At 43.1% G+C, this 26,634-nt stretch overlaps 1 protein-coding gene across 8 annotated transcripts in view; it reads left to right on the plus strand.

Moving 5' to 3' along the window:
* LOC126482314 (cation-independent mannose-6-phosphate receptor) overlaps positions 1-26,634 on the plus strand; it is a 768,212-nt gene that overhangs the window by 485,463 nt on the left and 256,115 nt on the right. The window lies entirely within an intron of this gene.

Genomic DNA, 26,634 nt, shown 5'->3' on the forward strand with positions numbered 1-26,634 from the left:
GCTGCTGCTACGGTCGCAGGTTCGAATCCTGCCTCGCCGGCCGGAGTGGCCCCGCGGTTCTAGGCGCTACAGTGTGAAGCCGAGCGACCGCTACGGTCGCAGGTTCGAATCCTGCCTCGGGTATGGATGTGTGTTATGTCCTTAGGTTAGTTAGGTTTAATTAGTTCTAAGTTCCAGGCGACTGATGACCTCAGAAGTTAAGTCGCATAGCGCTCAAAGCCATTTTGAACCAATCCTGCCTCGGGCATGGATGTGTGTGATGTCCTTAGGTTAGTTAGGTTTAAGTAGTTCTTAGTCTAGGAGACTGATGACTACATAGTTCTTAGTCTAGGAGACTGACGACTACAGATGTTAAGTCCCAAAGTGCTTAGAACCATTTGAATCATTTTGAATAACGTTCAGACCGGCCTTCATTTGCGACTGACGAACTCGAATCAAGGTATGAGGAAAAATTCCAGCGACATAGACGTTTAACTATCGATGGACAGAGCTATGCTTTCCTGAAATTTCACGATCTGTTCTTTTTAAAATTGTTACTGGTTATTTGGGCTATGTAAAAGTGTTCCAGTACACGTACGAGGGCGTTCAGTAAGCAATGCAATACATTTTTTTCTCGGTCAGTTGCGGTTGAAAAATGCGGAATTTGTTGTGGGACATCGCGGAATATTCCTGTTTCTTCCCTATAGCAGGTGGGACATCGCGGAATATTCCTGTTTCTTCCCTATAGCAGGGCTTCCCAACCTTTTCAGCTGGCGGACCCCTTCTACAGTCGAAAATCCATAGCGGACCCCTAGTCAGTCAAGAGCACAGTAACTTTAAATTTCAGAGCGAAACCCATGGAACTGAAAGCTTCTTAATGCAAGTGCCATGTTCCCAATGACCCCCCCCCCTCCCCCCCTCCTAACTCCGAGATTCAATACTCTTTGGAGCTTCTTGTGATTGTTCTTGCTTTGGTCGTCCTCCCTCCTCATTCATTTCAACTGGAAACTTCCCTTGTTGTGAAGGCGATGGAGAAACCGCACCCTTCTTCAGTGATCCTGACTTCAGCCACGGATCCATGTTACAAGTAATAAACTGGTCAAAAATCGACTTATGAAATAGGTAGAGCACTGAAAAAGCAAGTTTAACATTTAACGATGCCTGGGGCCGCATACGTGCCAGCGAGCGCTGTGATTGGTCGACAAAGCTTGCTCTGCGCAAGGTTTCACCGCATCTAGCGCCGTGAGCCGGCGCACAAACGACCCCCGTATTGTTGCGAAACAGTCGATCAGAGAAGCCGCATTCTCCGGCACTAAACTGTGTATGCGTTCTCACTTAGGAACCGCAAAGGCTGCTTGGGAATACGACCTGAAGTAAAAGCACACGTTTTTCACACGAAAAAAAAGTAGTTATGGATTTGATTTTCACATTTTTATTCAATAATTTTACTCATTATTGTACAAGATTTGGTGAAAGGTGGCTGCGGACTCCCTAGAAAGAGATGGCGGACCCCTAAGGGGTCCGCGGACCACACTTTGGGAAGCCCTGCCCTATAGTTTTGCGAAGTCGATACGTGGCAGCGCTAAACGTAGACTTCAAAATGGCGTATTTAACGGAGAGTGCATTACAAGCAGAGAGCTGTAACTGAGTTTCGTTTGACGGAAATCCAGAGCATCGCAGATATCCGTAGGCGCCTGCAAAATGTCTACGGAGACTGGCAGTGAACAAAATCCCGGTGAGTCGTTCCGCGAGGCTACTGCCATCATCCCAACAAGGTCATGCAAACCTGTCCTGTCTCTCGCGTGCAAGCCAGCCGCACACAGCTGTGACTCCTGCGATGAACTTCAGCGAGTTCGTCGCCAAAAAATGCAAACGAATCTCTCCATGACTACGCGAGGCCTCAAACAAGTCGGAGCACCTGAGAGGAGCTCAGAATGCTTCATTCGACTGTTCTTCCTCATCCACTGTGTGAATGATGGGGCGGTTGCTGTAAAGTGGTACCATTCGGGCATAATTTCCCTCACAGGAATGTGGCGTAAGGCTGTCGCATTGAACGGAGAATGTGTTGAAAAGTAGTGTTCTAGTGGCCAGAAGAGTGGAGAATAATGTGGTGTATCGGAATCCAGAAAAAAAAAAACCTGCATTCAGAGAAAAATGTGTTGCATTGGTCATTGAACGCCCTTCGTGTTTGTGATTAGTCAGTAAAATAATGATATAGCACAACGGTAAGCGTGTTGGAACACTAGGAAAGTTTACACCCTACCTGAGTTCAATTACAGTAAACCTCACTCGTAGTATAGTACGATTCATTGAAATTGAGTTCCTGCATTCGCCCCGCGCAAGAATGCTCGAATTAAATGCCGAACAGTCTCCTGTGTTCTGAGTGAGTACAGCTGCTGAAGGTCTCTTGAGAACACTAATTGGATCTTGTGTCAATGTGTAGGTTACTAGGACAACTGGAAGTGGTAATGGTACAAAAAATATTGTCATACAAGTGCCGGATGTGCAGCAAACTGTCACTGCCGCCTGGTAGTAATGGTTTCAGAACACCAGTCTCGTCCCGTATCAAGCTGGCCAAAGGTCACTGCCCGCGGCGGAATCATGACCTGCCACTGATAGCAAAGCTCAGCCTATTTTTTGATCGGTAACCGGTATAGAAACAGCAGCGTCAAGCCCTTGCGCTTCAAAACATAACGTGTTACTGATGACTGGCGGTATGCTTTCCACTTTCACCTGCGCAGCAGCATAACTTAAAAGTGTGAATGTAGTCCGTGGACCACGCATCGTTGGCGCAACATGCTTTTCTCCTGTGAGTTTCTATTACATTTAGCGTCAAATTTCACAACACTAGCTGATTCATAAAGATCAGGGAACTTGCAAGAGTCTGTGCAGCGTTCAGCAAAGGGAACAGTGTTACAGCGATGATGAAATCGTGTGGCCAGAATCGGACGTTTTCAATGAAGGCGTGCCACATCTCCTTCCGGCCTGTGTGTCTGCCAGAGGAGAGACGCCTAATGAGAGGTTAGTATTCACGTGAGGCCCCGCTTTCTCCATGTCGTTATAAGAATAAACTATACACACTTCGAGTTATTCTCATTGAGTCCATCTTCCTTGCCACATGTTCTTTGCTTATGTTTCAGTTATCTCTCTCACCAATGAACAGAATCTGTGTGAGAGCTAACAACTTTGCTCTGTAAGACTTGCAATACATTGTGACATTTAAATATGTAAACAACAAATATGTTCGTCACAAACAAATCTCACGGTGTAAAAAGTTTTTAAACCACCTGATCGTGATGGTATGGCTTTTAAATATGTCGTGGTCTTTAAGTAGCTGAAACAGTAGATCGAGTATCGCTTTGTGCATTAGTTAATCTGTGGCAGCCTTTGACAAGCAGTCTATTATGGACAAAATATTTCAAACTTTATCTTGGTCCTCGCTGCATATGGTCTTTGGCAGACAGTTAATTGTTTCATTATGACGGACTCTTACGCTAACAGTCAGGTTGGAATATAAGTAAAAAGTGTGTGGCGTTCACAGTTTTCTGTTACCATTCTTCAGTTTGAAATCATTCCATCGGAGAGAAAAAAAAAAGTCTGTTTAAAGTAGTATGAATGAAAATTAGTCTTACTAACAGTGTATCAGTAATTTCCAACTTATAGCGTTGACATTACCGAAAAAATTTCACTCAGGTCCCTCAGTAATAGTCGAAAGAAACTGTCCCTCTGCTCCGTATGCCCTATTCCACTTAAACACCCAGAAATTTAATCAAGACGTAATCTGTAAACGATACACTCAGCGGAGAAACGTAGTCGACTCCTAGCCCCCAAACTGAAAACTATCTACTCTCAGCGTGTCACACGAAATACGGGGGGGCTTCCGTCCATTTGTATAATAGGGGAAATGTACCATTCGCGATATTCCTTAATGATCCTCTCTGTCTTCTAACTGAACTGCTTTTGGAATGGATCATAAATTGAAAACATAATTCCCTCTGGTAGGGATAATAGTACTCGGCATGTTGAACGGTATGTAGCTTGTGTAGTTGGAGCACGCTCTTGCTCGAAACGATAATCGTTACAAGCTTGGAATGAATGTTAAAGTCGCCCGCGTTTGATCAGCGAGGAGATTGGGTGGCAGTACACCGCTAATGGTTCCTAGATGCCTGTGTTAGCGTTTTTCCTTGTTGTAACAATAAACATTTCATAAGTTGTTACAAGTGAATGAAAATACCAGTGACAATATCTTTACCCGACCCGTCCCGCATCTGATGTCAAAAAAGTTTGTTGGTGACTGATAATTACATAGATAGAATGAATCGTATAATTATACATGTGATAATCGATTCGTATGCGGCCTACTAAGCGCTGTAAAAAATAATTAAAAAACTAAAATCTTGAGTTGATCCACTACTACAGGTTTTACAACCGAAACCTGCTCGATAATTTGTTCGTAACCTCTGAAATGTTACGTGAAATTACATAGATCTCAGCGGAAGGTTACACATATCACTAAGGAGGAGAGCTGTTTACTGCATGTCTTAATAATTTAGAAAAGGCATCGTCAGCGCTGAGGGACGGAGTGGGTACCGTATTTGCTGGCTAGTTTTAGATATCCTTGATATGCTTCAGTATGAATTCCGCGCGCACTGCATCCCTTTACGAGACTGATCTTGTTCCGTAGAAGATGTGGCTCTAATTACTGGTGTGGGTCTCTAGAGGCGCAAGATGATGATTGTGACCGATGACTAGGGTTGCAAGTGCCAGACTAATTACACGAAAGCCACATTGAAATTGACGAGCAACGGCTTCTTTGTGAAGATACGGTACTGTTAAAAAATAAACGTACCGCTTACTTATTTTCTTCGACGGACGCCGGCCACTGTGGCCCAGCGGTTCTAGGCGCATCAGTCTGGAGCCACGCTGCTGCTACGGTCGCAGGTTCGAATCCTGCCTCGGGCATGGATGATGATGGTGTGATGTCATTAGGTTAGTTAAGTTTAAGTATTTCTAAGTCTACGGGACTGATGACCTCAGATGTTATGTCCCATAGTGCTTAGAGCCATTTGAACAATCATCGACAGACGATTCTTCACTTTACAGCTGTGTTTACGTCTGTATCTTCTTTCGCAAAAATTATGAAGATACTCACAATAGTGTAACATGCGGCGACTACAAACCAATTATCTGCAAAGTCTGAATATTCATAACTTAGTATTAGTGTTGTCCGCTGGTTTTAATTGTGATTATTGCACCTATTGAATCATCAAGTAAATGAACTGTCGTCGAAAAATTGCTACCTCATTTGATTACGTCAAAGGCCTATGTGATGGCTAGTGAAGATCTTCCCCGTTTGCAGAGTGCTTGTAGAGTACAAAGAGTGCAAAATAGTTGTAGACAACATCCAAAATATCTTCTCGTAACTTTTGCACGAGAGTCGAGTCTACTCACGATCTGATTCTTTCTTGACTGAACTACTATGGTGACACTCAAAAACCAACTGTTTTGTTTCCCCTTAGAAGTGATAAGATTAATAAACATCGAAAAGTTCTCTTGTTGATGTTTCTGAATAAGCTCCAGAACGACGTGTGTGTGGTTCGTTCAGAAACGCTGGATTGTTGTGGGAAGTACAAACGTTTGAGCTTATTTTTCTTCTCTACACTAAATTTAGCAATCAGTCTTACAGCATTTTAATTCTCTTTTCCCGTGTCCCTTTGAGTAGCAGAGTTCAAGAATGGCTGTTCCTGAGTTAACATCCAAAGTCCGTTTTTTCGTCTTCTGTGTGCACCTTTCAAAATATACACTGACGTGTGAGTTTCAGCTACGAGCGTTTTTTGTTTCGCGACAAAGCGTCATAAAAACAACACAGCTCTGGAGTATATTTCGTTTCTGCTAGACTAGTATTACTGTATTGTTTCAACTTTCCCAATAATTTCTGAATTGCTGCAGGTGTCTCTTCAGTCTTCGTATCTTCACGCGTTCCGTTTTTAAGTGTCCTCGAACATTTCTGCCGAAGAAAATAGCTGCCTGCGCAAGCATGTCAACAGGAGGAAGCAATGCAAAGCATAAGGGACGCGCGGTTCGAGGCGCCATGTCGCTGATCGCGCGGCCCCTCCCGCCAGAGGTTCGAGTCCTCCCTTGGGCATTGGGTGTATGTGGTGTTTTTAGCACAAGCTAGTTCAAGTAGTGTGTAAATCGAAGGACCGATGACCTCAGCAGTTTGGTCCGTTAGTAATTCACACACATTAGAACAAAGCATAAGTGCGAGACTTTAGGAAGGATGTTACGATGAATGAACCAGGGTCCTAATTCGGTTTGTTTGCGTTAGGCACTTGTACTACCCGAATCAGGTATTGTCCTGCCTCCTATACTCCAGTGACATTGTTTTGAGATGAATTGTCATTCCCATAAATCACAATTCTCATGTAGAAAGACACGTTGTCTGCAGCATGTGTGCACTTTTGGAAAACTATCACTTTCTCGGCAACGAATGATGGGAAAACGGAGAAATGGGAATAGGTTTTGTCGCCTCTGAAATTGATCTGTGTCCTTCCGAAGCTTCCCCCCTCCCCCCACTTCATGCTGTCTCGCAAAATAGTTTAAATTACGGTTTCAAAGTGGTTCGAGGATCGTCGTGAGCTGGGTGCGCTCTATAGGCTGGAGTTAGACCAATTAAATTCGCTGAAACATCCACAGGAGTATAAAGATAAGAATAGTACTCTCTCGAGACTTACTCGAATAACATATGCACTGTCAATCACAGCATGTATGGGGTGAGCTGTACACGAGCAGAATTTGGTTGTGCCTTGTCCGTGTGGAGTCTCGCAATGTGATACGTTTCCTTTGGCGTGTCTGTAGCCGCCTGATAGAAGCAAGGTACCACACAGTACCTCAGGTAATCGGGCCCTCTAGCCTAGTCTTCCTGATATGAGGGATTCAGATTTATCGGAACTTACATATGTGTATATGCCACGCATTTTTAGTAAATTCACACTGAAAGAGCGCACTGAACTGCCCACATTCATTGTTGGCAAAGAGCACATCAGCAGTAGCGGTCGTTGCCACGTGTTGACGCCTCTTCGTTCTGCGACGCCCCCCCCCCCTCTATCTGTGTGTGTGTGTGTGTGTGTGTGTGTGTGTGTGTGTGTTGACGACATGGGTGATCGCCTTGACCTCGCGACTCTACAGCGCAAGTCATGTTGCTCTTTGCAGGCATGTCTGCGTTACATGTACGCTGCGCTAACTTAAAAGCCCTCGAAGGCCGTTGAAACATGTGCAGAGATTGAAATAAGATACTGTTTACATTCGTTTTTCACTGTTTTGGATATTAACATCACTTTTTAAGGAGAAACGGTGCGGCTTCAGTCCCAAACGGAATTATAATAGGCTGCGTGTAAATGTTACATTAGTTATAGGAAATCCACAACGAGAAATTGGCGTCACGTGCGGACACCAAACCATATTTTCTTTCATTCTATATTTTGACTCTGGGTCTTCTTTTGATTCAAATGGCAGTCAGTTTTCCGAGTAGTGGATGATGGGACGTAGTATAAATACTTGTGTATGTGATTGATTAGTCGAATTACGATTAGGTCGAAAGGGTTACGTCGGCATTCTATAACCTATTCACTAAAATTGTCGTGACCATTTAAGAATAACAGTGATTTTGCACGTTTATAGTTACAGAAACAATGAAGAAACAGAAGATGTTTATTGCACGAGAAGTAAAAAAAGGATCTCCAAACCTCATCGATTTTTAGTGATTAGAGTGTATATATATATATATAATGACGGGTGCAAAAATTGGCAATTGACCCTAAATAATGAAAAGTGTGAGGTCATCCACATGAGTGCTAAAAAGAGTCCTTTAAACTTCGGTTACACAATAAATCAGTCTAATCTAAAGGCCGTAAATTCAACCAAATACCTATGAGCTACAATTAGGAACAACTTAAGTTGGAAAAGCACACAGAAAATGTTGTGGGAAAGGCTAACCAAAGACTGTGTTTTATTGGCAGAACACTCACAAGATGGAACAGCTCTACTAAAGAGACTGCGTACACTACGCTTGTCCGTCCTCTTTTGGATTACTGCTGCGCGGTCTGGGATCCTGACCAGATAGGATTAACGGAGTACATCGAGAAAGTTCAAAAAAGGGTAGAACATTTTTTATTAACTAGAAATAGGGGAGAGAGTATCACTGACATGATACAGGATTTGGGGTGGACATCATCATCTCTAATTCTCTTCTTAACTATTATTTCTCAGCACAACCTATCCCGCAACATCCGTAAAAGCTTTTCATTGTTTGTGGCCACCCTGTAGCAGCTCCGTATAATCGTTTCTTGGTTGTTTGTCGACAACGTGGCAGCGAGTCTAAAGCGTTTTGGAAGTCAATCACTACGTATTATCAAAAAGTATGTATGTAGGTACATATGTTCGTTATCTCCTCCTAAACCACTGGACCGATACCAACCAAACTTGCTACACATTGTTGCTGTGCGAATGAGAACTACCTGCCTATGAAAGGAGTGAGGGCGGGGGTGAGAAAGAAGTGTACTCCAAGACGCGTGAACACCCATACTTCATTCATCCAATATTCGAGAGTGAGAGCACTTAGCGATTTGCAACAAACTTTACGCATAATTTCAAATGTCAACGAAACTTTTTCTCGCTAACAAACCCCACAAATCGATAGAAGGTAAAAAGTTCAGGCTTATTACATTTTCCGCAGTGGCTAGCACACTGGTCACAAATTGGTGCAAAACTCTTGGTGGTTACGATTAAGCATCGTCAGAAATTTTGCTGAAATATTATGCAGGATGCACTTTTGTCGACTCTGACCAATCGCGGCATCCACCTCGTACACAGCTTCTTCATAGCCAATTCTCTGTGCAGGTTATGATTCACTCGTTCAGTTGAGATGCCTGCAGTCTCAGCAATCTCACGAATTTTTATTTGGTGGTCTTGCATTACCATATCTTGGGTTTTGTCAATTATTTCCTTTGTGGTGGCAGGAGCGCACTTCGTCTTCGGCACTTGTCGAACAAAAGTTTAAATTCATTAATCCGAAAGTAAATGGTCTTCGGTGATAGTGCAGAATCCCCATGAACTTCATTCCACTCAGGTCTGTTTTGTGCGGCAGTCCAAACCTTCAAATGAACATGCTTAACAGCAGTACGAAACACAGTTTTCTCCGTTTTCAATCGCAGTCTACACGTTGATCAACTCAGATGGCGTCAACAACGAACACTGTTTGGAATAACCAAGTTTCCAACCATGAAGGCACAATAAAGATCTTCCATGCCTTTATGAAGATTTACGAGACTTATCAAATCACCCTCGTACTTAAATCGGCGTTTTTCAGTGAGTACACTGAATCACTGAATTGCAATTCTCTGAAGTCTGCAAAATATCCACCTAAAGATGTCATTATCTCGTCATTACATTTAAAATCCAAATACGAACTTATTTAGATCAGGGAAATGGTACACTCCAGCTAGTGCACACCGTTGATAAGGGCAGATGTACCAACCACTCGAGCTTCAAATCCATCAGGCGCCAACGCACTTTCTTTTATTCCCTTTGTGAAAACCCCCCTCTCCTCTTTCTTTCACAATCACAAACTTAGTGTCAAATGAAACTGGCTTCGCCATTTTTTATGCTGTGTGGCCATCGATTCCACAAACTCTTTTTATTGCTGTTTCGACAAATTACCAATCGGCATTACCACTGTCTGCATCGATGAGTCCACTACAACTACTATTCAGTCCTATTCGAATCCACACTGGACACGCATTCGGGAGGACGACGGTTCAATCCCGCGTCCGGCCATCCTGATTTAGGTTTTCCGTGATTTCCCTAAATCGCTCCAGGCAAATGCCGGGATGGTTCCTTTTGCACGGCCGACTTCCTCCCCTAATCCGATGAGGCCGATGACCTCGCTGTTTGGTCTCCTCCCTCAACCCCCCCCCCCCCTCCCACCCGTATTACATTTTCACTGTTCATGCAGTTAAACTGCCGCATCGGGCAACGTTATATTTCATTACTTCTTTACTACTAACTTTATTCGCGACAGATTTTGCAGGCAATACTCATGTATTCCACTGAATTTGCCTGCAAAATTATATCATTGTGCGACTCATAGTTCAGGAGATAAGACGTTAGAAACCTGACAAGCGTGAAAAACTGCCGCATCATACATGACTTTTAAATTTCTTACTTCTTTATTACAATATTCTACTCGCAACACATTTCACAGAGAGTATCCAAATATTTTGTTGATTGTACCTAGAAAATTATAACATGGTAACACACATTCCGGGCAGATATAATTGAAGTGCAACTACTCGCAGAGGTCCGTTGCGGTCTCTAATCATCTTATGGCAGCGGAACGTTGTAAATATTCTAATGCGTTAACCAGGAACCGATTTATAATCTCCTAGTTTGGCTACCAAGTGCAACTCCGACGCTGTGAATTAGTTTATTAATAACGGGACGCGGGCAGAAAAGGTCAGACTTTGATTTTATTATTAACGAGCGCTTACACAGTTTGTTCGATATGAGCACCTAAGACGTCGACGAGATGTTGTATAGTGCCAGAATTGGGCCTGGTGGCCAAAATTGGAAATAATTTTTTTTTTCAGCGAACATCGGTTCTGCATTAACGGATTGCCAAATCCACCAAGTTTCACTGCCGTACAGTAATACAGCCCACACTGGGCCTCTGTGAGTAGCTGCACTTTAATTATAACCACCCAGTAGTTCAGGAAATACGACATACCAAACATTGTGCTGCGTGAAAACGAAACTGCAGGGCGAAATTCGCTAGAGGTACAAGTGTGTACAAATACGTACGAAACACGTGAAATATATGTGACGTGCGTTCGCAGGCAAAGCCACGAGTAGAAGGCTCCTCATATACCCATGGATCTATTTCAACGAAACTTAATACACATTCTAATTACTACCTGCAAAGGAATACTGTGGGAGTAAGAACTAGCAACCTCCTATTGGAATACGGATGATAACATGGAGATAGAAGAGGGTAGGAGGAGATGGAGATAGACAAGCGGGGAGAGGGAAATGGACAGAAGAGAGGGAGATGAACAAAGAAAGGGGAGAAGATTGTCAGTGAAAGAGAGGAGGAAGAGATGGACATAGAGGGGGGAGGGGTAATGGAGGAGAGAGAGAGAAGGAGGAGATGGACTGATAGAGGGGTAATGAGGAGCTGGGCTAATAGAAGACGGGTATTCACCTAGTAATAAATAAAGCAAGCACGAGTTGTTTTTCGTGAACTTATGTCGAGTCTTTGAGAGTGGCATGCGTTTTCTTTTTTCCAGGCAAGTCATAATATTAGAGCCTTGAATATGCTCTGGGATCCTCAAATACGAAGACGTTAACGATACTGGTGTGTAATTCTGTGCATCCGTTCTCTTATCCATTCTTGTAAATAGAAGACACTGCGCTTTTTCCTCTCATGTGGAACTATACGTAGCGCAAGAGATGCTCGGTAAATAAGGGCTGGGAAAGGTTTAACTCCGCAGCGTTTTCAATGTGTAATCGGATGTTAATTTCGTCAGACGTGGTTCCATGCTCATTTTGTGTAATCTTGATTGTATTTTAGTCTTAATTGTTTTTCAAGGCATGCATGTGATTCTTTCAGTACCTCGCGACCAAGAGCGTTGATAACATTAAGCCGAGATCAAAATATAAACATTGGGGTCTTTTGTTGGTTACCTACGTCCAATCAACAAGCATACGACTAAAGCTTTGTCGATCCTTCAGTAGGTGTTCCCCTTCAAACGTCTCTCTCTATCCCCCCGCCCCCTTCACTCTCTCTCTTCTCTCACTAGATAAGAGAAGTGAACTGTGTGAAGTTTAGCGGCATAATAAGTCTAGTGGCCAGAAACTTTGCAACTACCATAGCTTCTCTGCTTCTCCGCTGTATCTGAAGATGAAAATCTGTTTCAGTATACATGGTTAAGAGCCACCGGCAAGCAGCATGGTCGTCCAAGGGGAGAGGTAGGTGAAGAGAAAACACGAAAGGCACTTCGAAACGGAGACAAAATAATTGATATGAATATAATTGCGGCACCATCTTTATGTCGAACACTTTTCTGGAATTAAACATATGTAGCGGTTTGTCGTTCACAAGAAAAATATCCAACCCATTTTTTAAGATAAATACTTCCTCTAAGTTCTATAAACGATTAGTGAAGTTAACAGCTGTACATATCTCTTGTGTTCCAAGAGCAACACATGGGGCAAGTCTGAAGAAACAGTGAAAAGGAATGTCATTTTTGTCACTATGCCAAGATTTCGGTATCCATGCTAGTCAGAGCCTGTTACACACAAGGAGATATGTGAGATGAGAAGCGGACGTGTTGCTGGGTTCTCCGTCTAGTTGCTTCGGAGGTATGACGTAGTTCAGTGATTCGTAAAAACCGGTTGTGTGTTTTGGTTTCTGTCAGTTGCGACGAAACAGCGCGGGAACTTCAGTATAAATATTTATCTTAATGCGCGCCGGGAGAGGGAGAGGGAGGAAGAGAGAGAGAGAGAGAGAGAGAGATTGGCGTTAGTTGATGGAGCGAGCAAGAAGAAATTTGTTTGTCACGGTTCTTGAACCGGACGCGAGGCCGTTGTTGGCTTACAAACAGAAATTCGACTGACAGCTGTGCTCAAAGTAAGGCTAAACTCATTTCTTGGCATGGTAATCGGCCTTTGAAACTACAAAATAGAGGATCTCGTGCAACTTTTGTTCATTACACACATGAAACATATAAGTGGCAGAAAATGTTCTCCACAGGCGACATACTCTGGTGTTGTTCGAGGGACATGACGTCGTAGTTTCTCGTGTAATTGTCGGGGCTCAGTACTAGTTCGTTATTACTTATTGTTGCAGATAACATGGTTCTAGGCACTTCAGTCCGGAAACGCGCTGCTGCTACGGTCGCAGGTTCGAATCCTGCCTCGGGCATGGATGTGTCTGATGTCCTTAGGTTAGTTAGGTTTAAGTAGTTCTAAGTTCTAGGGGACTGATGACCTCGTGATCAGAGCCATTTGAACCATTTCCAGGCCGTGCAGTACTATGCATATACAGGGTGATTCAAGAAGACATGCAAATATTTTAATATGTTATTCTACAAGTAAAACTAAAGAAAAAAGTTCATATAAACATAGGTCCGCAAATGTTTAGTTACGGAGTTAGCGGCTAATAAAAGATTTTGCCTGAAATTTAGCAACTTGGCTAATATGAAGCCATCGCAAAACTGTACGAGGTTAAAGCACGATTCCTATTAATTACGTTGTTATTGGTCTAGTTATTCAGGAATACAATCCACTCTGCCCCTCCACTCACACCCCTCATAAGTCAGAATTTTTAGTTTATCGTTCATGGCACTCAGTGCAAAAATTTGCGACTACACGAATTATTTCCCTCATTTTACCCCCTTTGGACGTCACTCACTGTTCAATCACGCCATCGGCTATTCCCTTAACACACTGACTTGCACTTTCCCTTGAGGATAATGAAAGAACAAAGACCTTTGTATACGTCATTCAAGAACTAATTTCGTTTACAATTCGATCTAAACTTAATCTTTACAACCACAGTACTTTCGTAGTAAAAAAGACCAGACAAAACGATTTAACTGTTAAGTTTATGCTGTTAAAGGTCGCAAAATTGTGATGTAAAATTTACACAAACGTCGGTTTTACAGTTTGTAGATGCACGGCTAAGCCGGTGGCTTAGTCCAATTATTGACGGCCAAAAAAGATCGAATGAGACAAAATAATTCAAGTAGTATTATAGTTTTGTACAGTGGTATGAGGGAATGCTATGAACGAAATACTAAACATTGTGCTGGTAGAGGAGGAGGAGGAGGAGGAGAGAGGCGAGGGGCGGCTGCTGGGTTTGCGTTTTGTAAGGTTTTCTTGAGTAACTCGAAAACCGCGGCCTCAAAAATAAACTAAATTAAATTTACTACAAACAGGTCCTATTCGTTCTCTCGCATTAGCAGTTTCCGCAAAGAGAGCGAGAGAATATTTAAAATCTCGCGCGACTCGTATCTGCTGTAACTTAGGTGCTTTTCGTCGGTCAGTTTGAGATATACTAGTTTACCGTTTTGTCTCGACTTCCTCTGCACCGCTGTTGGGCGTTGTAAACAGTTGCCGTTTACACCCTGTATGTGGAAAACTCAAATGCATCCTCGTTTGGATGGCTGGTTAAGCAGCAAACACTCATCTAATACGGCGTAGAGTACAGTATCTAAACAAGTGCTGGAGAATAGCTAATAGCTCTTAATTAGTCTTATAAAACAGGCTATAATGAAACGGTAATATAATCCAGCGGTTGTCCAAGCCATGGAGGACGTAATGTTTCATTCTCATGCCGGTCGAACTAACATTGGAGATTTTTCCAGTGATTTTACTCTTCATTTCTGTTGGGATGATGAGGCCAATTGAAATCCACGATGTGACCACCCAGGTAGGGATATATGGTGCACTGCTCTCATTCGAAAATAATGAGGAATGGGCTGTGTCTTATTAGCAGGACAATCTATGCGATCCCTTGCAACGGCTGATGCTTAGAACTTCTGACTGAACTGGTGAACTTTATACTGGTAAAGACAGCATCAAATTGAGACAGGTAGATAATCTAGAATTCGACATGAGCCACGGAAAGAGGAAGAGTAACCCCTGATTGTCAAGTCTGAAGCCTTCCTTCCATGTGTTCCGAGTATTTCTTCAAATATAGCTAAGCATTTATCGAAAGAGATTTTGTGCGTACCCGCGAAAACGGCAGCTCTTCTGTGGACTTGAGGGATGATCTGTCTGCTGTTACGCAAGGTGGAAGTGATATTCCTTGCGTAGACTTCTTTCATTTGCCATGTTATTTGCTAATGTATGGCCTAGTATGTTTTTTAACTTATGGCGGTGAACCATTGTTGAACTTTTTAACTCCAAAACGCATAATTCCAAAAATCAAGGGGGGGGGGGGCGGACTACGCACAATAGATAAGCATGAGAATTCTGCATAATACGATTCCGGAAACAATTCATTCTTGAAAAGACTAGTTTGTGCCCAGGAAGGCTATTTATATGAGTTTGCCCTTACTCGTGTGAAGGCTACTATAATTTTTACGTTCGTGTTGTGAGAAAAATGGGCTGAATGCCGGATAGGATACCTTGAAACTTGTACCAGTCACACTCAGAAAAATCATTTTCCGTTTTTCGAACACACCTCAACATGAACCATTAACAGCTTCTGAACAGGAGGAGTAGAGATCACACAGCAATCGTAGCCGCCAGCCGTGTTTAGAATTTTTTCACGACAGGAGAGCAGTTGTTGGCAATTTGAAACTACGAATCCACACGTTTACACAGTAGTACAGTACTGGGGAAATGCGTGACGATTGATGAACATGACGTACATGCCGCCAAGAAAGAGAATTTCAGCCGAAAATTTGTGCATATATTATATTAATGTTCTATTGGTACGGAATTCACCGCTTCAGCCGCTGCTTTCGTTCTTCCTTGCAGATGACATTATTAAAAACTCAGTTCTTAATTGTATGAGAAAGAGGAAAGGAAAGGAAACCTTAAACCTATGATGTAGATTTTGCATTGGGGCATATTACGTCTCCGCAGCTGAGTAGTCAGCGTGTGTTGCTGCCAAAAGTTTAGTACCCCGCTCTGCCAGGGATAGTGTTCTTGGTGAGAGGACTGAAGGTGGGTGCACTTAGCTTGGTTCTGCCAGTTGAGAAGCTTCTTGAGTGGGAAGTGGCGGCTCCAAGGACTAGCAAGGCAACAACCGCCGGGAATTCGGTGTGCTGACTCTACAATCTCAATGGCGCATCAGAATGACGCCATTTGCAAACGATGGCCCGGTGGCCCAGTCTGAATTGAATGATGCGTCAGGAGCAGAGGTCATGGCCATTAATGGGATAGCTGCCAAATAACTCCTCCACATTTAATGTCATTATTTCATTAGTGCTTAGCTACAATTTCGATTAAAATCCTAGACTTCGTGTTCTCGGTACAGTAGCGCGAAATTTCTATACTACTTGTGACATGTCTCTGGACCGTTCCACAATGTTTAACGCTTCTTTGGTGTTATTTGAAAAAAATTTTAACCATTCGCTTCAAGTGATTCATGAAACGGAGAAAACATAATCCACTATGGTCGGACGACAGAGGGATAGAGAAACAATTAAAAACGCTCAAAAGAGGAAAGGCCGCTGGACCTGATGGGATACCACTTCGATTTTACACAGAGTACGCGAAGGAACTTGCCCCCTTCTTGCAGCGGTGTACCGTAGGTCTCTAGAAGAGCGTAGCGTTCCAAAGGATTGGAAAAGTGCACAGGTAATCCCCGTTTTCAAGAAGGGACGTCGAACAGATGTGCAGAACTATGGACCTAAATCTCTAACGTCGATCAGTTGTAGAATTTTGGAACACGTATTATGTTCGAGTATAATGACTTTTCTGGAGACTAGAAATCTACCCTGTAGGAATCAGCTTGGGTTTCGAAAAAGACGGTCATGTGAAACCCAGCTCGCGCTATTCGTCCACAAGACTCAGAAGGCCGTAGACACGGGTTCACAGGTAGATGCCGTGTTTCTTGACTTCCGCAAGGCGTTCGATACAGTTCCCCACAGTCGTTTAATGAACAAAGTAAGAGCATATGGACTATCAGACCAATTGTGTGATTGGATTGAAGAGTTCCTAGATAACAGAACGCAGCATGTCATTTTCAATGGAGAGAAGTCTTCCGAAGTAAGAGTGATTTCAGGTGTGCCGCAGGGGAGTGTCATAGGACCGTTGCTATTCACATTATACATAAATGACCTTGTGGATGACATCGGAAGTTCACTGAGGCTTTTTGCGGATGATGCTGTGGTGTATCGAGAGGTCGTAACAATGGAAAATTGTACTGAAATGCAGGAGGATCTGCAGCGAATTGACGCATGGTGCAGGGAATGGCAATTCAATCTCAATGTAGAGAAGTCTAATGTGCTGCGAATACATAGAAAGGTAGATCCCTTATCATTTAGCTACAAAATAGCAGGTCAGCAACTGGAAGCAGTTAATTCCATAAATTATCTGGGAGTACGCATTAGGAGTGATTTAAAATGGAATGATCATATAAAGCTGATCGTCGGTAAAGCAGATGCCAGACTGAGATTCATTGGAAGAATCCTAAGGAAATGCAATCCGAAAACAAAGGAAGTAGGTTACAGTACGCTTGTTCGCCCACTGCTTGAATACTGCTCAGCAGTGTGGGATCTGTACCAGATAGGGTTGATAGAAGAGATAGAGAAGATCCGACGGAGAGCAGCGCGCTTCGTTACAGTATCATTTAGTAATCGCGAAAGCGTTACGGAGATGATAGATAAACTCCAGTGGAAGGCTCTGCAGGAGAGACGCTCAGTAGCTCGGTACGGGCTTTTGTTAAAGTTTCGAGAACATACCTTCACCGAAGAGTGAAGCAGTATATTGCTCCCCTCCTACGTATATCTCGCGAAGAGACCATGAGGATAAAATCAGAGAGATTAGAGCCCACACAGAAGCATACCGACAATCCTTCTTTCCACGAACAATACGAGACTGGATTAGAAGGGAGAACCGATAGAGGTACTCAGGGTACCCTCCGCCACACACCGTCAGGTGGTTTGCGGAGTATAGATGTAGATGTAGATGTAGAAGTAGAAGTTCGACACACCCCTCTCCTAAATTGCGACTCCATTCGCCTTTATGATGGTCGTTTCGGAAGTGTTGAGAAAGAAGCCCAAATTTTCGTAACCTTTCTTTTATATCTTCTGATATTTTAATCCATGATATGCGTGCTGGACAGACTGCCCACTAGCTTTTTATAGACAGAGAGAACAGTTATTAACAGGCAACTAGATCTCAGATATAAGCCGGACGTCTGGGTGTGTAGATTCTGTGCTTCTCAAGAAATTCATTTGTTGGTCGTTCCTATGTTGAGCAGGTGCTCTTTTCTGATGGTCAGTGGGACTGCATTTGGCCACGTACCATGGTTTCGCACACTTAACATACCAGTCCGCAGTTACATCCTACCTCCTTGAAAGTGTTGTGCGGCAATGTAGTCAATTTGGGTTCTTCAGTATTAGTTGGTCGGGTATCTCTGTGACAGATCCATACTCTGGCAGCGGCATCGTCCCTTGTTCAGTTGGTGCAGCCACGTTTCAGCTCTTGTGTAGATAGTGCATCTTTGGACCTGGCTGAATTAATGCTATAAAACACTATTCTTAAAATCCTGAACTTTCAGCTTTCTTTTACTGATTTGGATGTACGCTATTCACTGATCGCAAAACTTTCGAGAGCGATTGCTTCATTTCCGTAGTTACGTACATTTTCAACATTTCATGTAATTATTGACGTAATTTAAAAATTGACAATGCTATCCCAGAATACTCATTAAAAGGTATAACCATAAGGTTAGTTATAAACTGTATATATGTCTTGAGACCCAAACAATATTCATAAGTATTCGAGAATGAAAACACTCGGCGATTTCCAACACACCTTTTCGTAACTTTTGCAAACTTTTTCCCGCTTGTATGCTTAACATCATATTTTTAACATGTTCCTTCATTTATAAAATAAACATGCGTTCGAAGCTGTTTTATGCAACCTAGGTCGCTGCACAGACCGCGGCGCGCCATTGATCTGGTGGCAGCGCACACCAATTCGGTCTTTTTTGTGAAAATAGAATCTCATTTTGCATTCCGTCGCTGTAAATGCATACAAGCAGTGAATTGAATTCGATGTAACAAATCTTGAATTTTTATCGTTGAGTCGATAGAAACAATTACAAGTTACCGGTAGATAATGTTTTAAAATGCGGTAGTCTTTTTTGGTTACGTTATACATGTGAACGATTTTTTCCATAATGAACAATAAAAAAAATCAGTAACTGGGAACCGGTTGACGACTGGCAATTGTAGATTCAAATTTGCGCTTATCTGCGAAAATAAAGGTGAAATCATTGAAATGTCATGTTTCAAAATACGTTGTGTAACAAATGTTTCTGTAAAAATACAATTTGTTAAGTAAAACGCGTATATGTGAAAGATGCTATCAACTAATTATGTTCTTTTCTTCGCGGCCCTTACCTAGTCAGAGTGGAGTGTTCGCGGCCCGTGGTACTAGGAAGTCTGTACATCGCTGCTTTGAATGATGGGTTGTGGTTTTTTTTCTGGTACTATACTGTAACATCTATCTCTTTTTTTCTCCGACATTTCGAAGAGCCTAGCCACTGGGCCGACGGAGTAATGTTAAAGTTAGTTGGGCACAAGGTAACAGGGATGAGTTAAATTCTTTGGGATGGTATTGGAATAATTGCACGCTGTATCTCCAAAGTCTGTAGAAGGCTTCACCTCAATGTCTCATTTGTTAGCGAAATAGTAATAATTTTTTTCATGTCCACTTCTTTCCGTCCTGGATCAAGGAAATATAATTGTGTTTTTCAGCGTGTACGTTCAGTAAACTCTTGCTATTATGTTGGTGTAGTATGTATGTGTGGTGTATTATGTATAATGCACGACGGAGGGCGTAGCATTTCGAAACAACGTTCTTTATTTATGTAAAAAATATATATTTTGTAGTACGTTATGATGTTACTCGTGTAGTGGTAAGGTGTTTTTGAGTTGATCCGCGGCAGCCAATCCTCTGTCGGATACGGGACAATTATTTATTGCCTCTCGTTCTGAAAATGGATGTGAGAAATTCGTAGTCTTTCTGAGCAGGATGTTGTAAATAGTCTCGTCGCTAGTGTGTGTTACATACAACAATGCATTATGAAAAAGACTTTCGTTAAAGATAGTTTGTCCCTCACTAGCTGTCCCTCACACTGTTATGTCTTTTAAGCTTTGATGTCTTCACAAACAAAACGTAAAAGTATACTGTCTAACGAAATTCTGGTGTTGAGGGTTGAAGATACTAACAAAAGAAATTTAACAGTTTATTGGAAACGTAACACTGGCGAATTTTACAAGAACGAGGAAGCAAATCGATAGTGTCCTTGTTCAAGTCCTTTTAGGAACTACGGAGAATCCAAATCTTGATGACAAGACTTTGTTTTGAAAACAGCTCGAGATAAATACGAGAGAAATACCACCACGTCCGACGCGCATCAGGTTTCAGACTGCTAAGGGTGCACCGTGGCGCTTCGCAAGCAGGTAATGATGGTTATCACTTTCACTCACTTCGCTTTGAGCCGTGACGATCCCGCACCGCTTTCACTATGTGCCTGCAGTTCTTCCTGTCTCGCGCCGCTTCCTTCCATTCAGTGATACCCATCACCCTACAGTCTTGAAGTTACCTCATCTTTCCACCTACTTCTTGACCGTCCAGGGTATCTTGAGCCTTCCATCTTCCTCTGACGGACTATTCTGTCTGGGTCCATTCTGACAACATGGCCAGCCTATTGTAAACGTCACGCGTTGGCGATATTCATTACCGAGGGTTGGCGGGCTGGCTTAGCTACTTTTTCACTAGATCTCCAAACTACTCTTTTGAGTTACTTGGTCAAATTTCGGCCCATTTTATTTGTTTATATTTTATTTTATTTTTTTCCCCCCTGTGCACTTTTGGTCAGCCGGCCGCGGTGGCCGAGCGGTTCTAGGCGCTTCAGTCCGGAACCACGCGGCTGCTACAGTCGCAGGTTCCTATCCTGCCTCGGGCGTGGATGTGTATCATGTCCTTAGGTTAGTTAGGTTTAAGTAGTTCTGAGTTTAGGGGACTGATGACCTCAACTGTTAAGTCTCGTGGTGCTTAGAGCCATTTGAACCATTTGAACTTTTGGTCATGCTGTATATTTCCACTCCGTGTGGTTGAGTTTCGGCTGTGTTTTCGTATTCACGATTGTGGAGGATAAAAGTGTTAGGAGCGCAAAGTGAACGTTGTTCAAATGGCTCTGAGCACTATGGGACTTAAAATCGGATGTCATCAGTCCCCTAGAACTTAGAAGTGCTTAAAACTAACTAACCTGAGGACATCACACACATCCATGCCCGAGGCAGGATTCGAACCTGCGACCGTAGCGGTCGCAGGGTTCCAGACTGAAGCGCCTAGAACCGCTCGGCCACACCGGCCGGCCGTGAACGTTGTCTGCTGTTCTGTTTAACGTAATACACTGGTGTCGAAAACGTAAGGACGGAAGTAACTGTCGGATGAGGTGTTACTGCCAAGTAACACAGCTCGATGGAAACTGGAACATACATCGAGAGAATTGCTTCTATATATTACAGGAGGTAACTAAAAGAAATACGCATTGAGAGGAATAGAAATGAGACTTTTTAAGACGATAATTACAATGAACGATTCATGTTCGTTCTGTGGACATTACAAAAGACGGGACATGGTTGTTAATACGGTGTACGACCACCAAAGACTGCAGTGCATGCTCTGCAACGGCCGGCCGCGGTGGTCTCGCAGTTCTAGGCGCGCAGTCAGGAACCGTGCGACTGCTACGGTCGCAGGTTCGAATCCTGCCTCGGGCATGGATGTGTGTGATGTTCTTAGGTTAGTTAGGTTTAAGTAGTTCTAAGTTCTAGGGGACTAATGACCACAGCAGTTGAGTCCCATAGTGCTCAGAGCCATTTTTTTGCTCTGCAACCTGCTCCAGTGCTGGCCACAAGGCTGGTAAGGAGTTGTTGTTTTAGGGCTTTCTATTTCTCCGCCGGAGTGGTTGACAACTGCAGGAGGGTCATTGATGCATGTGGAAGTGTTGCTGCTCCTCGACGTGTCCCGCGCGTGCTCTATGGAACATAAGTCGGGGAACGGGCAGGCCAGTTAATTCGCCGAATATTCTGTCGTTCGAAACGCTCCTCCGCATGCGCTGTTCGATTTCGTCGCGCATTGTCACCCATAGAAATGGAGTCATGACCGAATGTGCCCCTGAAAAGACACACATGGGAAAGGAGTACAGTGTCACAGAAACGTTGACCGATGAGTGCACAGTGTTCAAAGATTTGGAGGTTAGTACACCCATGTAGCATCATGCCTGGACCACTAAAACGGTCATGGTCGACAGTGTTCCCGAATGCATTACGTATTCCCATCTCTAACCGTATGTAGGTACGTGCAGCATTGTCGAACAAGAATGCCTTTTGTAGTGTCCTAAGGGAAAATCTCGAATGGCGATGATTCCATTGTAAACTTTGAATAAAAGTGTAATTTGAGTTCGTCTCAGTACTTATTTCTTTCAGTATTGTATTGCAGCACTTCTTGCCAGGTATGGTCCAAATTCCATCGAGCCCAGGGATGCAAAAGATATCCGTGTTTTAGAAACATCGATGTTTAATAGAAGAAGTATCGATGTTTTCTTCGCACGTTTCCAATTGCCAATCGTCGATGTATCGATGTTATTTTCAACACTTCTATCGATTTTTGTTTGGGATTTGAATCACTACAACTCGTTTGTCAGTTGCCATTCACAGTTAAAAAGTTTACTCGATTCTTAGCCTTTTTAGACTTTTTTTGTGAAACTGCTGATCAAAAAATAGGTACGACTGTCACAAACTGATTTGTTGACAGTAACTTTAAATTTGTGGAAACTGTGAATTGCTGGTTTAATCTTAATTTTTGAGAGGTAGGTGTATTGCTCAGTATTGTTTAGTGTTGTTGGAATAGAATCATCCCCTAATGTCAGCAAAATTACTTAATTATTTGCTAAATTCTTGAGTATTCATCTCTTAATTCATGAAATACTTTATTGTTTTGTTTCATATAAACGAAATGTTGATTCGAGTCGTCGACAAAAAATAAATATTACTACAATGGTGTTAGTGTGAAATTTGGTACACAATGAGACAATGAGCTGGATTAACTCATAGGATACTCTTTATCTCGCTAATGAGTTTTCCTGGGTTTATGGTTATCTATAACTACTTCTTCAAGGTTATAGTGCACATGTCTGCCAAATACCGCTAGTAAGTTGCCCGAATGAAGCCGTTAATAATAGTTAGCCAAAAGATACGATTATACTCCAGTTAAAAAGGAATTATGGAAACAAATACAAGACGATTTGGGAATCAAATGTAATTCGGTTGTGGTATTGGCTGCTGAATTGGATCTAAAGTTTTAAGTTACTACATTTTAAAGATACAAGAGTGAAATGGTCACATACTTCAGTGGACTCGCAAAAAGGGCAATAATATCAGTAACAAATACGATTCTCCGACGATTCAGAAAAAGTAGATAAGACTGATAATATGTGGAAATATCATAGTCGACTCTGTCAATCCAAGCGTCATCTGGGATACTCTTGCAAAATACGGCATTCCAACAAAGATTATTAACGTCATCAAGGAAATGTATGAAGACTATGAATGCCAAGTACTACATAATGGAGAACTAACAGAGCCTTTCCAAGTTAACTCGGGAGTATGAAAAGGGTGTATTCTTTCGCCAAAACTATTTCTTTTGGTGTTGGACCATGTGATGAAGAGAGCGATGGGGGGACACGGAAGAGGGGTGTACAATGGGGGATGCGGGATAGGCTCGAAGATCTACATTTCGCAGACGGCGTTTGCTTAATGGCACAACGATATCGAGACTTCGAAGAGAAAGTGGCCAGGTTACAGAAAGAGGCGGAAGTTGCAGGCCCCAAGATAAATGTTCGCAAAACTAAAGAAATGCGGATATATTAGACCACCACCGATAGGCTGGCCATTAATGGAGAGGTCGTAGAACAGGTCCAATCTTTCCTCTATCTCGGAAGTATAGTCACGACTACAGGAGGCGCTGAGGAGGACGATCGTAGTCGCATTCGCAAAGCAAATGGTGCATTTGTACAACTGTACCCTGTCTGGAGAAATAGGAACATGTCAAAGAAGACCAAACTCTTTCCGCGCGGAATTAGCCGAGCGGTCTCAGGTGCTGCACTCTTTAGGTTAAGTAGTGTGTAAGCTTAGGGGCTGATGACCTTAGCAGTTAAGTCCCATAAGATTTCACACACATTTGAACGTTTTTGAACCAAACTCCGGCTTTTCAATAGCAATGTGAAGGCTGTTCTGTTGTATGGTTGCGAAACTTGGAAGGTGACTATAACCACATCAGAAACCAGCTCCAAGTTTTTATCAATCGCTGTATCCGGCGTATTTTAAATGTGAGATGGCCAGATATAATGACAAATGAAGATCTTTGGATGGAGACAAATCAGCAACCGCTCAATATACAAACCAAAGAAAGAAAATGGAACTGGATTGGGCATACATTGAGGAAACCAGATGGAACTATTGAAAGGATGGCTTTGGGTTTGAACCCTCAAGAAGTTAGAAACCGTGGCCGTCCCAAACAGATGTGGAAAAGGACGATCGAGAGAGAAGCTGCAGAGGATGGGAAAACCTGGAGTGAAGTGAAGTGACTTGCTAGAAATCGTACCAGGTGGAGGAATTTCGTCACGGCCCTATGTTCCATAGGGAACGACAGGAACTAAGTAGGACAAAGTTTAGGCAGTCATCATCTACTGCTACAACGGAGACCGCAGTTTACATGAATATTGCTTCAGCTGTTGTCCCGATCACACAAAATCTTATTGAAATGTGGGAAGATATTACATTTGTCTTCTCGCTATTGTATAAGTACGCCCCAAAGTATTTACCAATTGCAGGAACGTTGGTTCCGACAGTAAGTCAGCAACATAGTCGTTTAACTGGGAAATGTCTTTCAAAACGGTAGTTAATTTCAGTACTAAAACAGTAGAATACAGCTTTGAATATAACAAAGGAAAAAAAATATTGATTACAGCGATTACATTTTTATGTACATTGCTTGTGGTGAGCCTTATGTTAATTAAACTGTTGTTATAAAGATATAAAACTGTGGCTGGATTTCGTATTATCAAACTTCGTGTTTGCAATTAGTTAATTTGGTTCATACACACACGCTTCACAGCACGGAAAAAACATGCAAAAGTAACAGTTTTCGCTAGCATTTTTTTAAAAAATGACGATTCTTCGATAAATCGATATTTTTAGATGATGTACTCCTACATCAATGTTGTTTTCAGACCATCGATGTATCGATGCACCTTTGTTTATCATAACGATGTTCGGATCCCTAATCGGTCTATGTTACTTGACACTTGACACATTGTACGAAAGTTACTTTAGTCTTTTTAAGCTTTGCACACCAATGTCTTTGTTAGTTCACGATTAGTTGTTCAACTCGATGGTCCGACAGAATTATCGAGATGGAATCTTTCTGTGGCCTCTTGGCAGGGCGCGATGTAAAAGTGGTGAGAATTCCAAGCACAAATCAGGATTGTCGAGAGGGGGGCGGCGCAGCCCCCGCGCCTCCCGTGGCGCAGTGGGCCCTAAGAAGGGTTCACAGGGGGATTCGAGGCCGGTTCGCCGGCTTCCTGCCCTCGCCCTTCCTGGAACCCGCCCTCGCCCTGGGCCCTTTGTGCGCAGCTCTCCAGCCGTGCGTGCGCTCCGCGAGTTAGCACACCTTGCACCTGGCCTCAAAGCGTTCCACAGCCCTCGTGCGGTTCGCTGCCAGCAACTCCAAGACATTTGAGAAAGCGAACAGGGTGCGTGACAAGTTCAAAGCACCTGGATTGGTATTAGGGTATACCAGTCTACTGAGTGAAACCCATCCCCACTAAAAGAATTTCTGAGTTGTTCAGCGATATTTTCTTAGTATTTTGATCTAAAGCTGCCCCTAGACCATCAGTAATATTGGGCAGTATATTGACGGGTGGCTACAGGCAACGTAGCGATATTATGCAGTTTTTGAGTCAAATCTCGCGAATGCAAATATGGCGGATACAGAACGAGATTTTCACTCTCCAGCGGAGTGTGCGCTGATATGAAACTCGCTGGCAGATTAAAACTGTGTGCCGGAGCGAGACTCAACTCGGGACTTTTGCCTTTCAGGGCAAGCGCTCTACCAACTTTTTTTTTTATCTCATTTTGTTCTATATTGTTCGTTGAATTTGTTCGTGGCGGACGTCCGATGACACTCGTTCAGGTGTTCGTTACTCCGATCACTCAGTTTTTATATTACAGAGGGTGGCTACACTCTCTCCCCGAACACGCTGAGCTACCGTGCCGACAATAGTGAAACTTCCTGGCAGATTGAAACTGTGTGCCGGACCGAGACTCGAACTAAGGACCTTTGCCTTTCATGGGCAAGTGCTCTACCAACTGAGCTACCCAAGCACGTTAAATTTGTACCAGCGCGGGACTCGAACCGCGATTTACCGCTTACCGCGAGCGGTCGCCTACCATTTAGCTATCCGTGCACGGGCCAACTGAGCTACCCAAGCACGACTCACGCCCCGTCCTCACAGCTTCACGTCTGCCAGTAACTCGTCTCCTACTTTCCAAACTTTACAGAAGCTCTCCTGCGAACCATGCAGAACTAGCATTCCTGAAAGAAAGGATATTGCGGAGACATGGCTTAGCCACAACCTGGTGGATGTTTCCAGAATGAGATTTTCGCTCTGCAGCGGAGTGTGCGCTGATATGAAACTTCCTGGCAGATTAAAACTGTGTGCCGGACCGAGACTCGAACTCTGGACCTTTGCCTTTCACGGGCAAGTGCTCTGCCAACTGAGATACCCAAGCACGACTCACACCCCGTCCTCACTGCTGTACTTCTGCCAGTACCTCGTCTCCC

Source organism: Schistocerca serialis, chromosome 1 (assembly GCF_023864345.2).
Source record: "Schistocerca serialis cubense isolate TAMUIC-IGC-003099 chromosome 1, iqSchSeri2.2, whole genome shotgun sequence".
Taxonomy (NCBI): Eukaryota; Metazoa; Arthropoda; class Insecta; order Orthoptera; family Acrididae; genus Schistocerca; species Schistocerca serialis.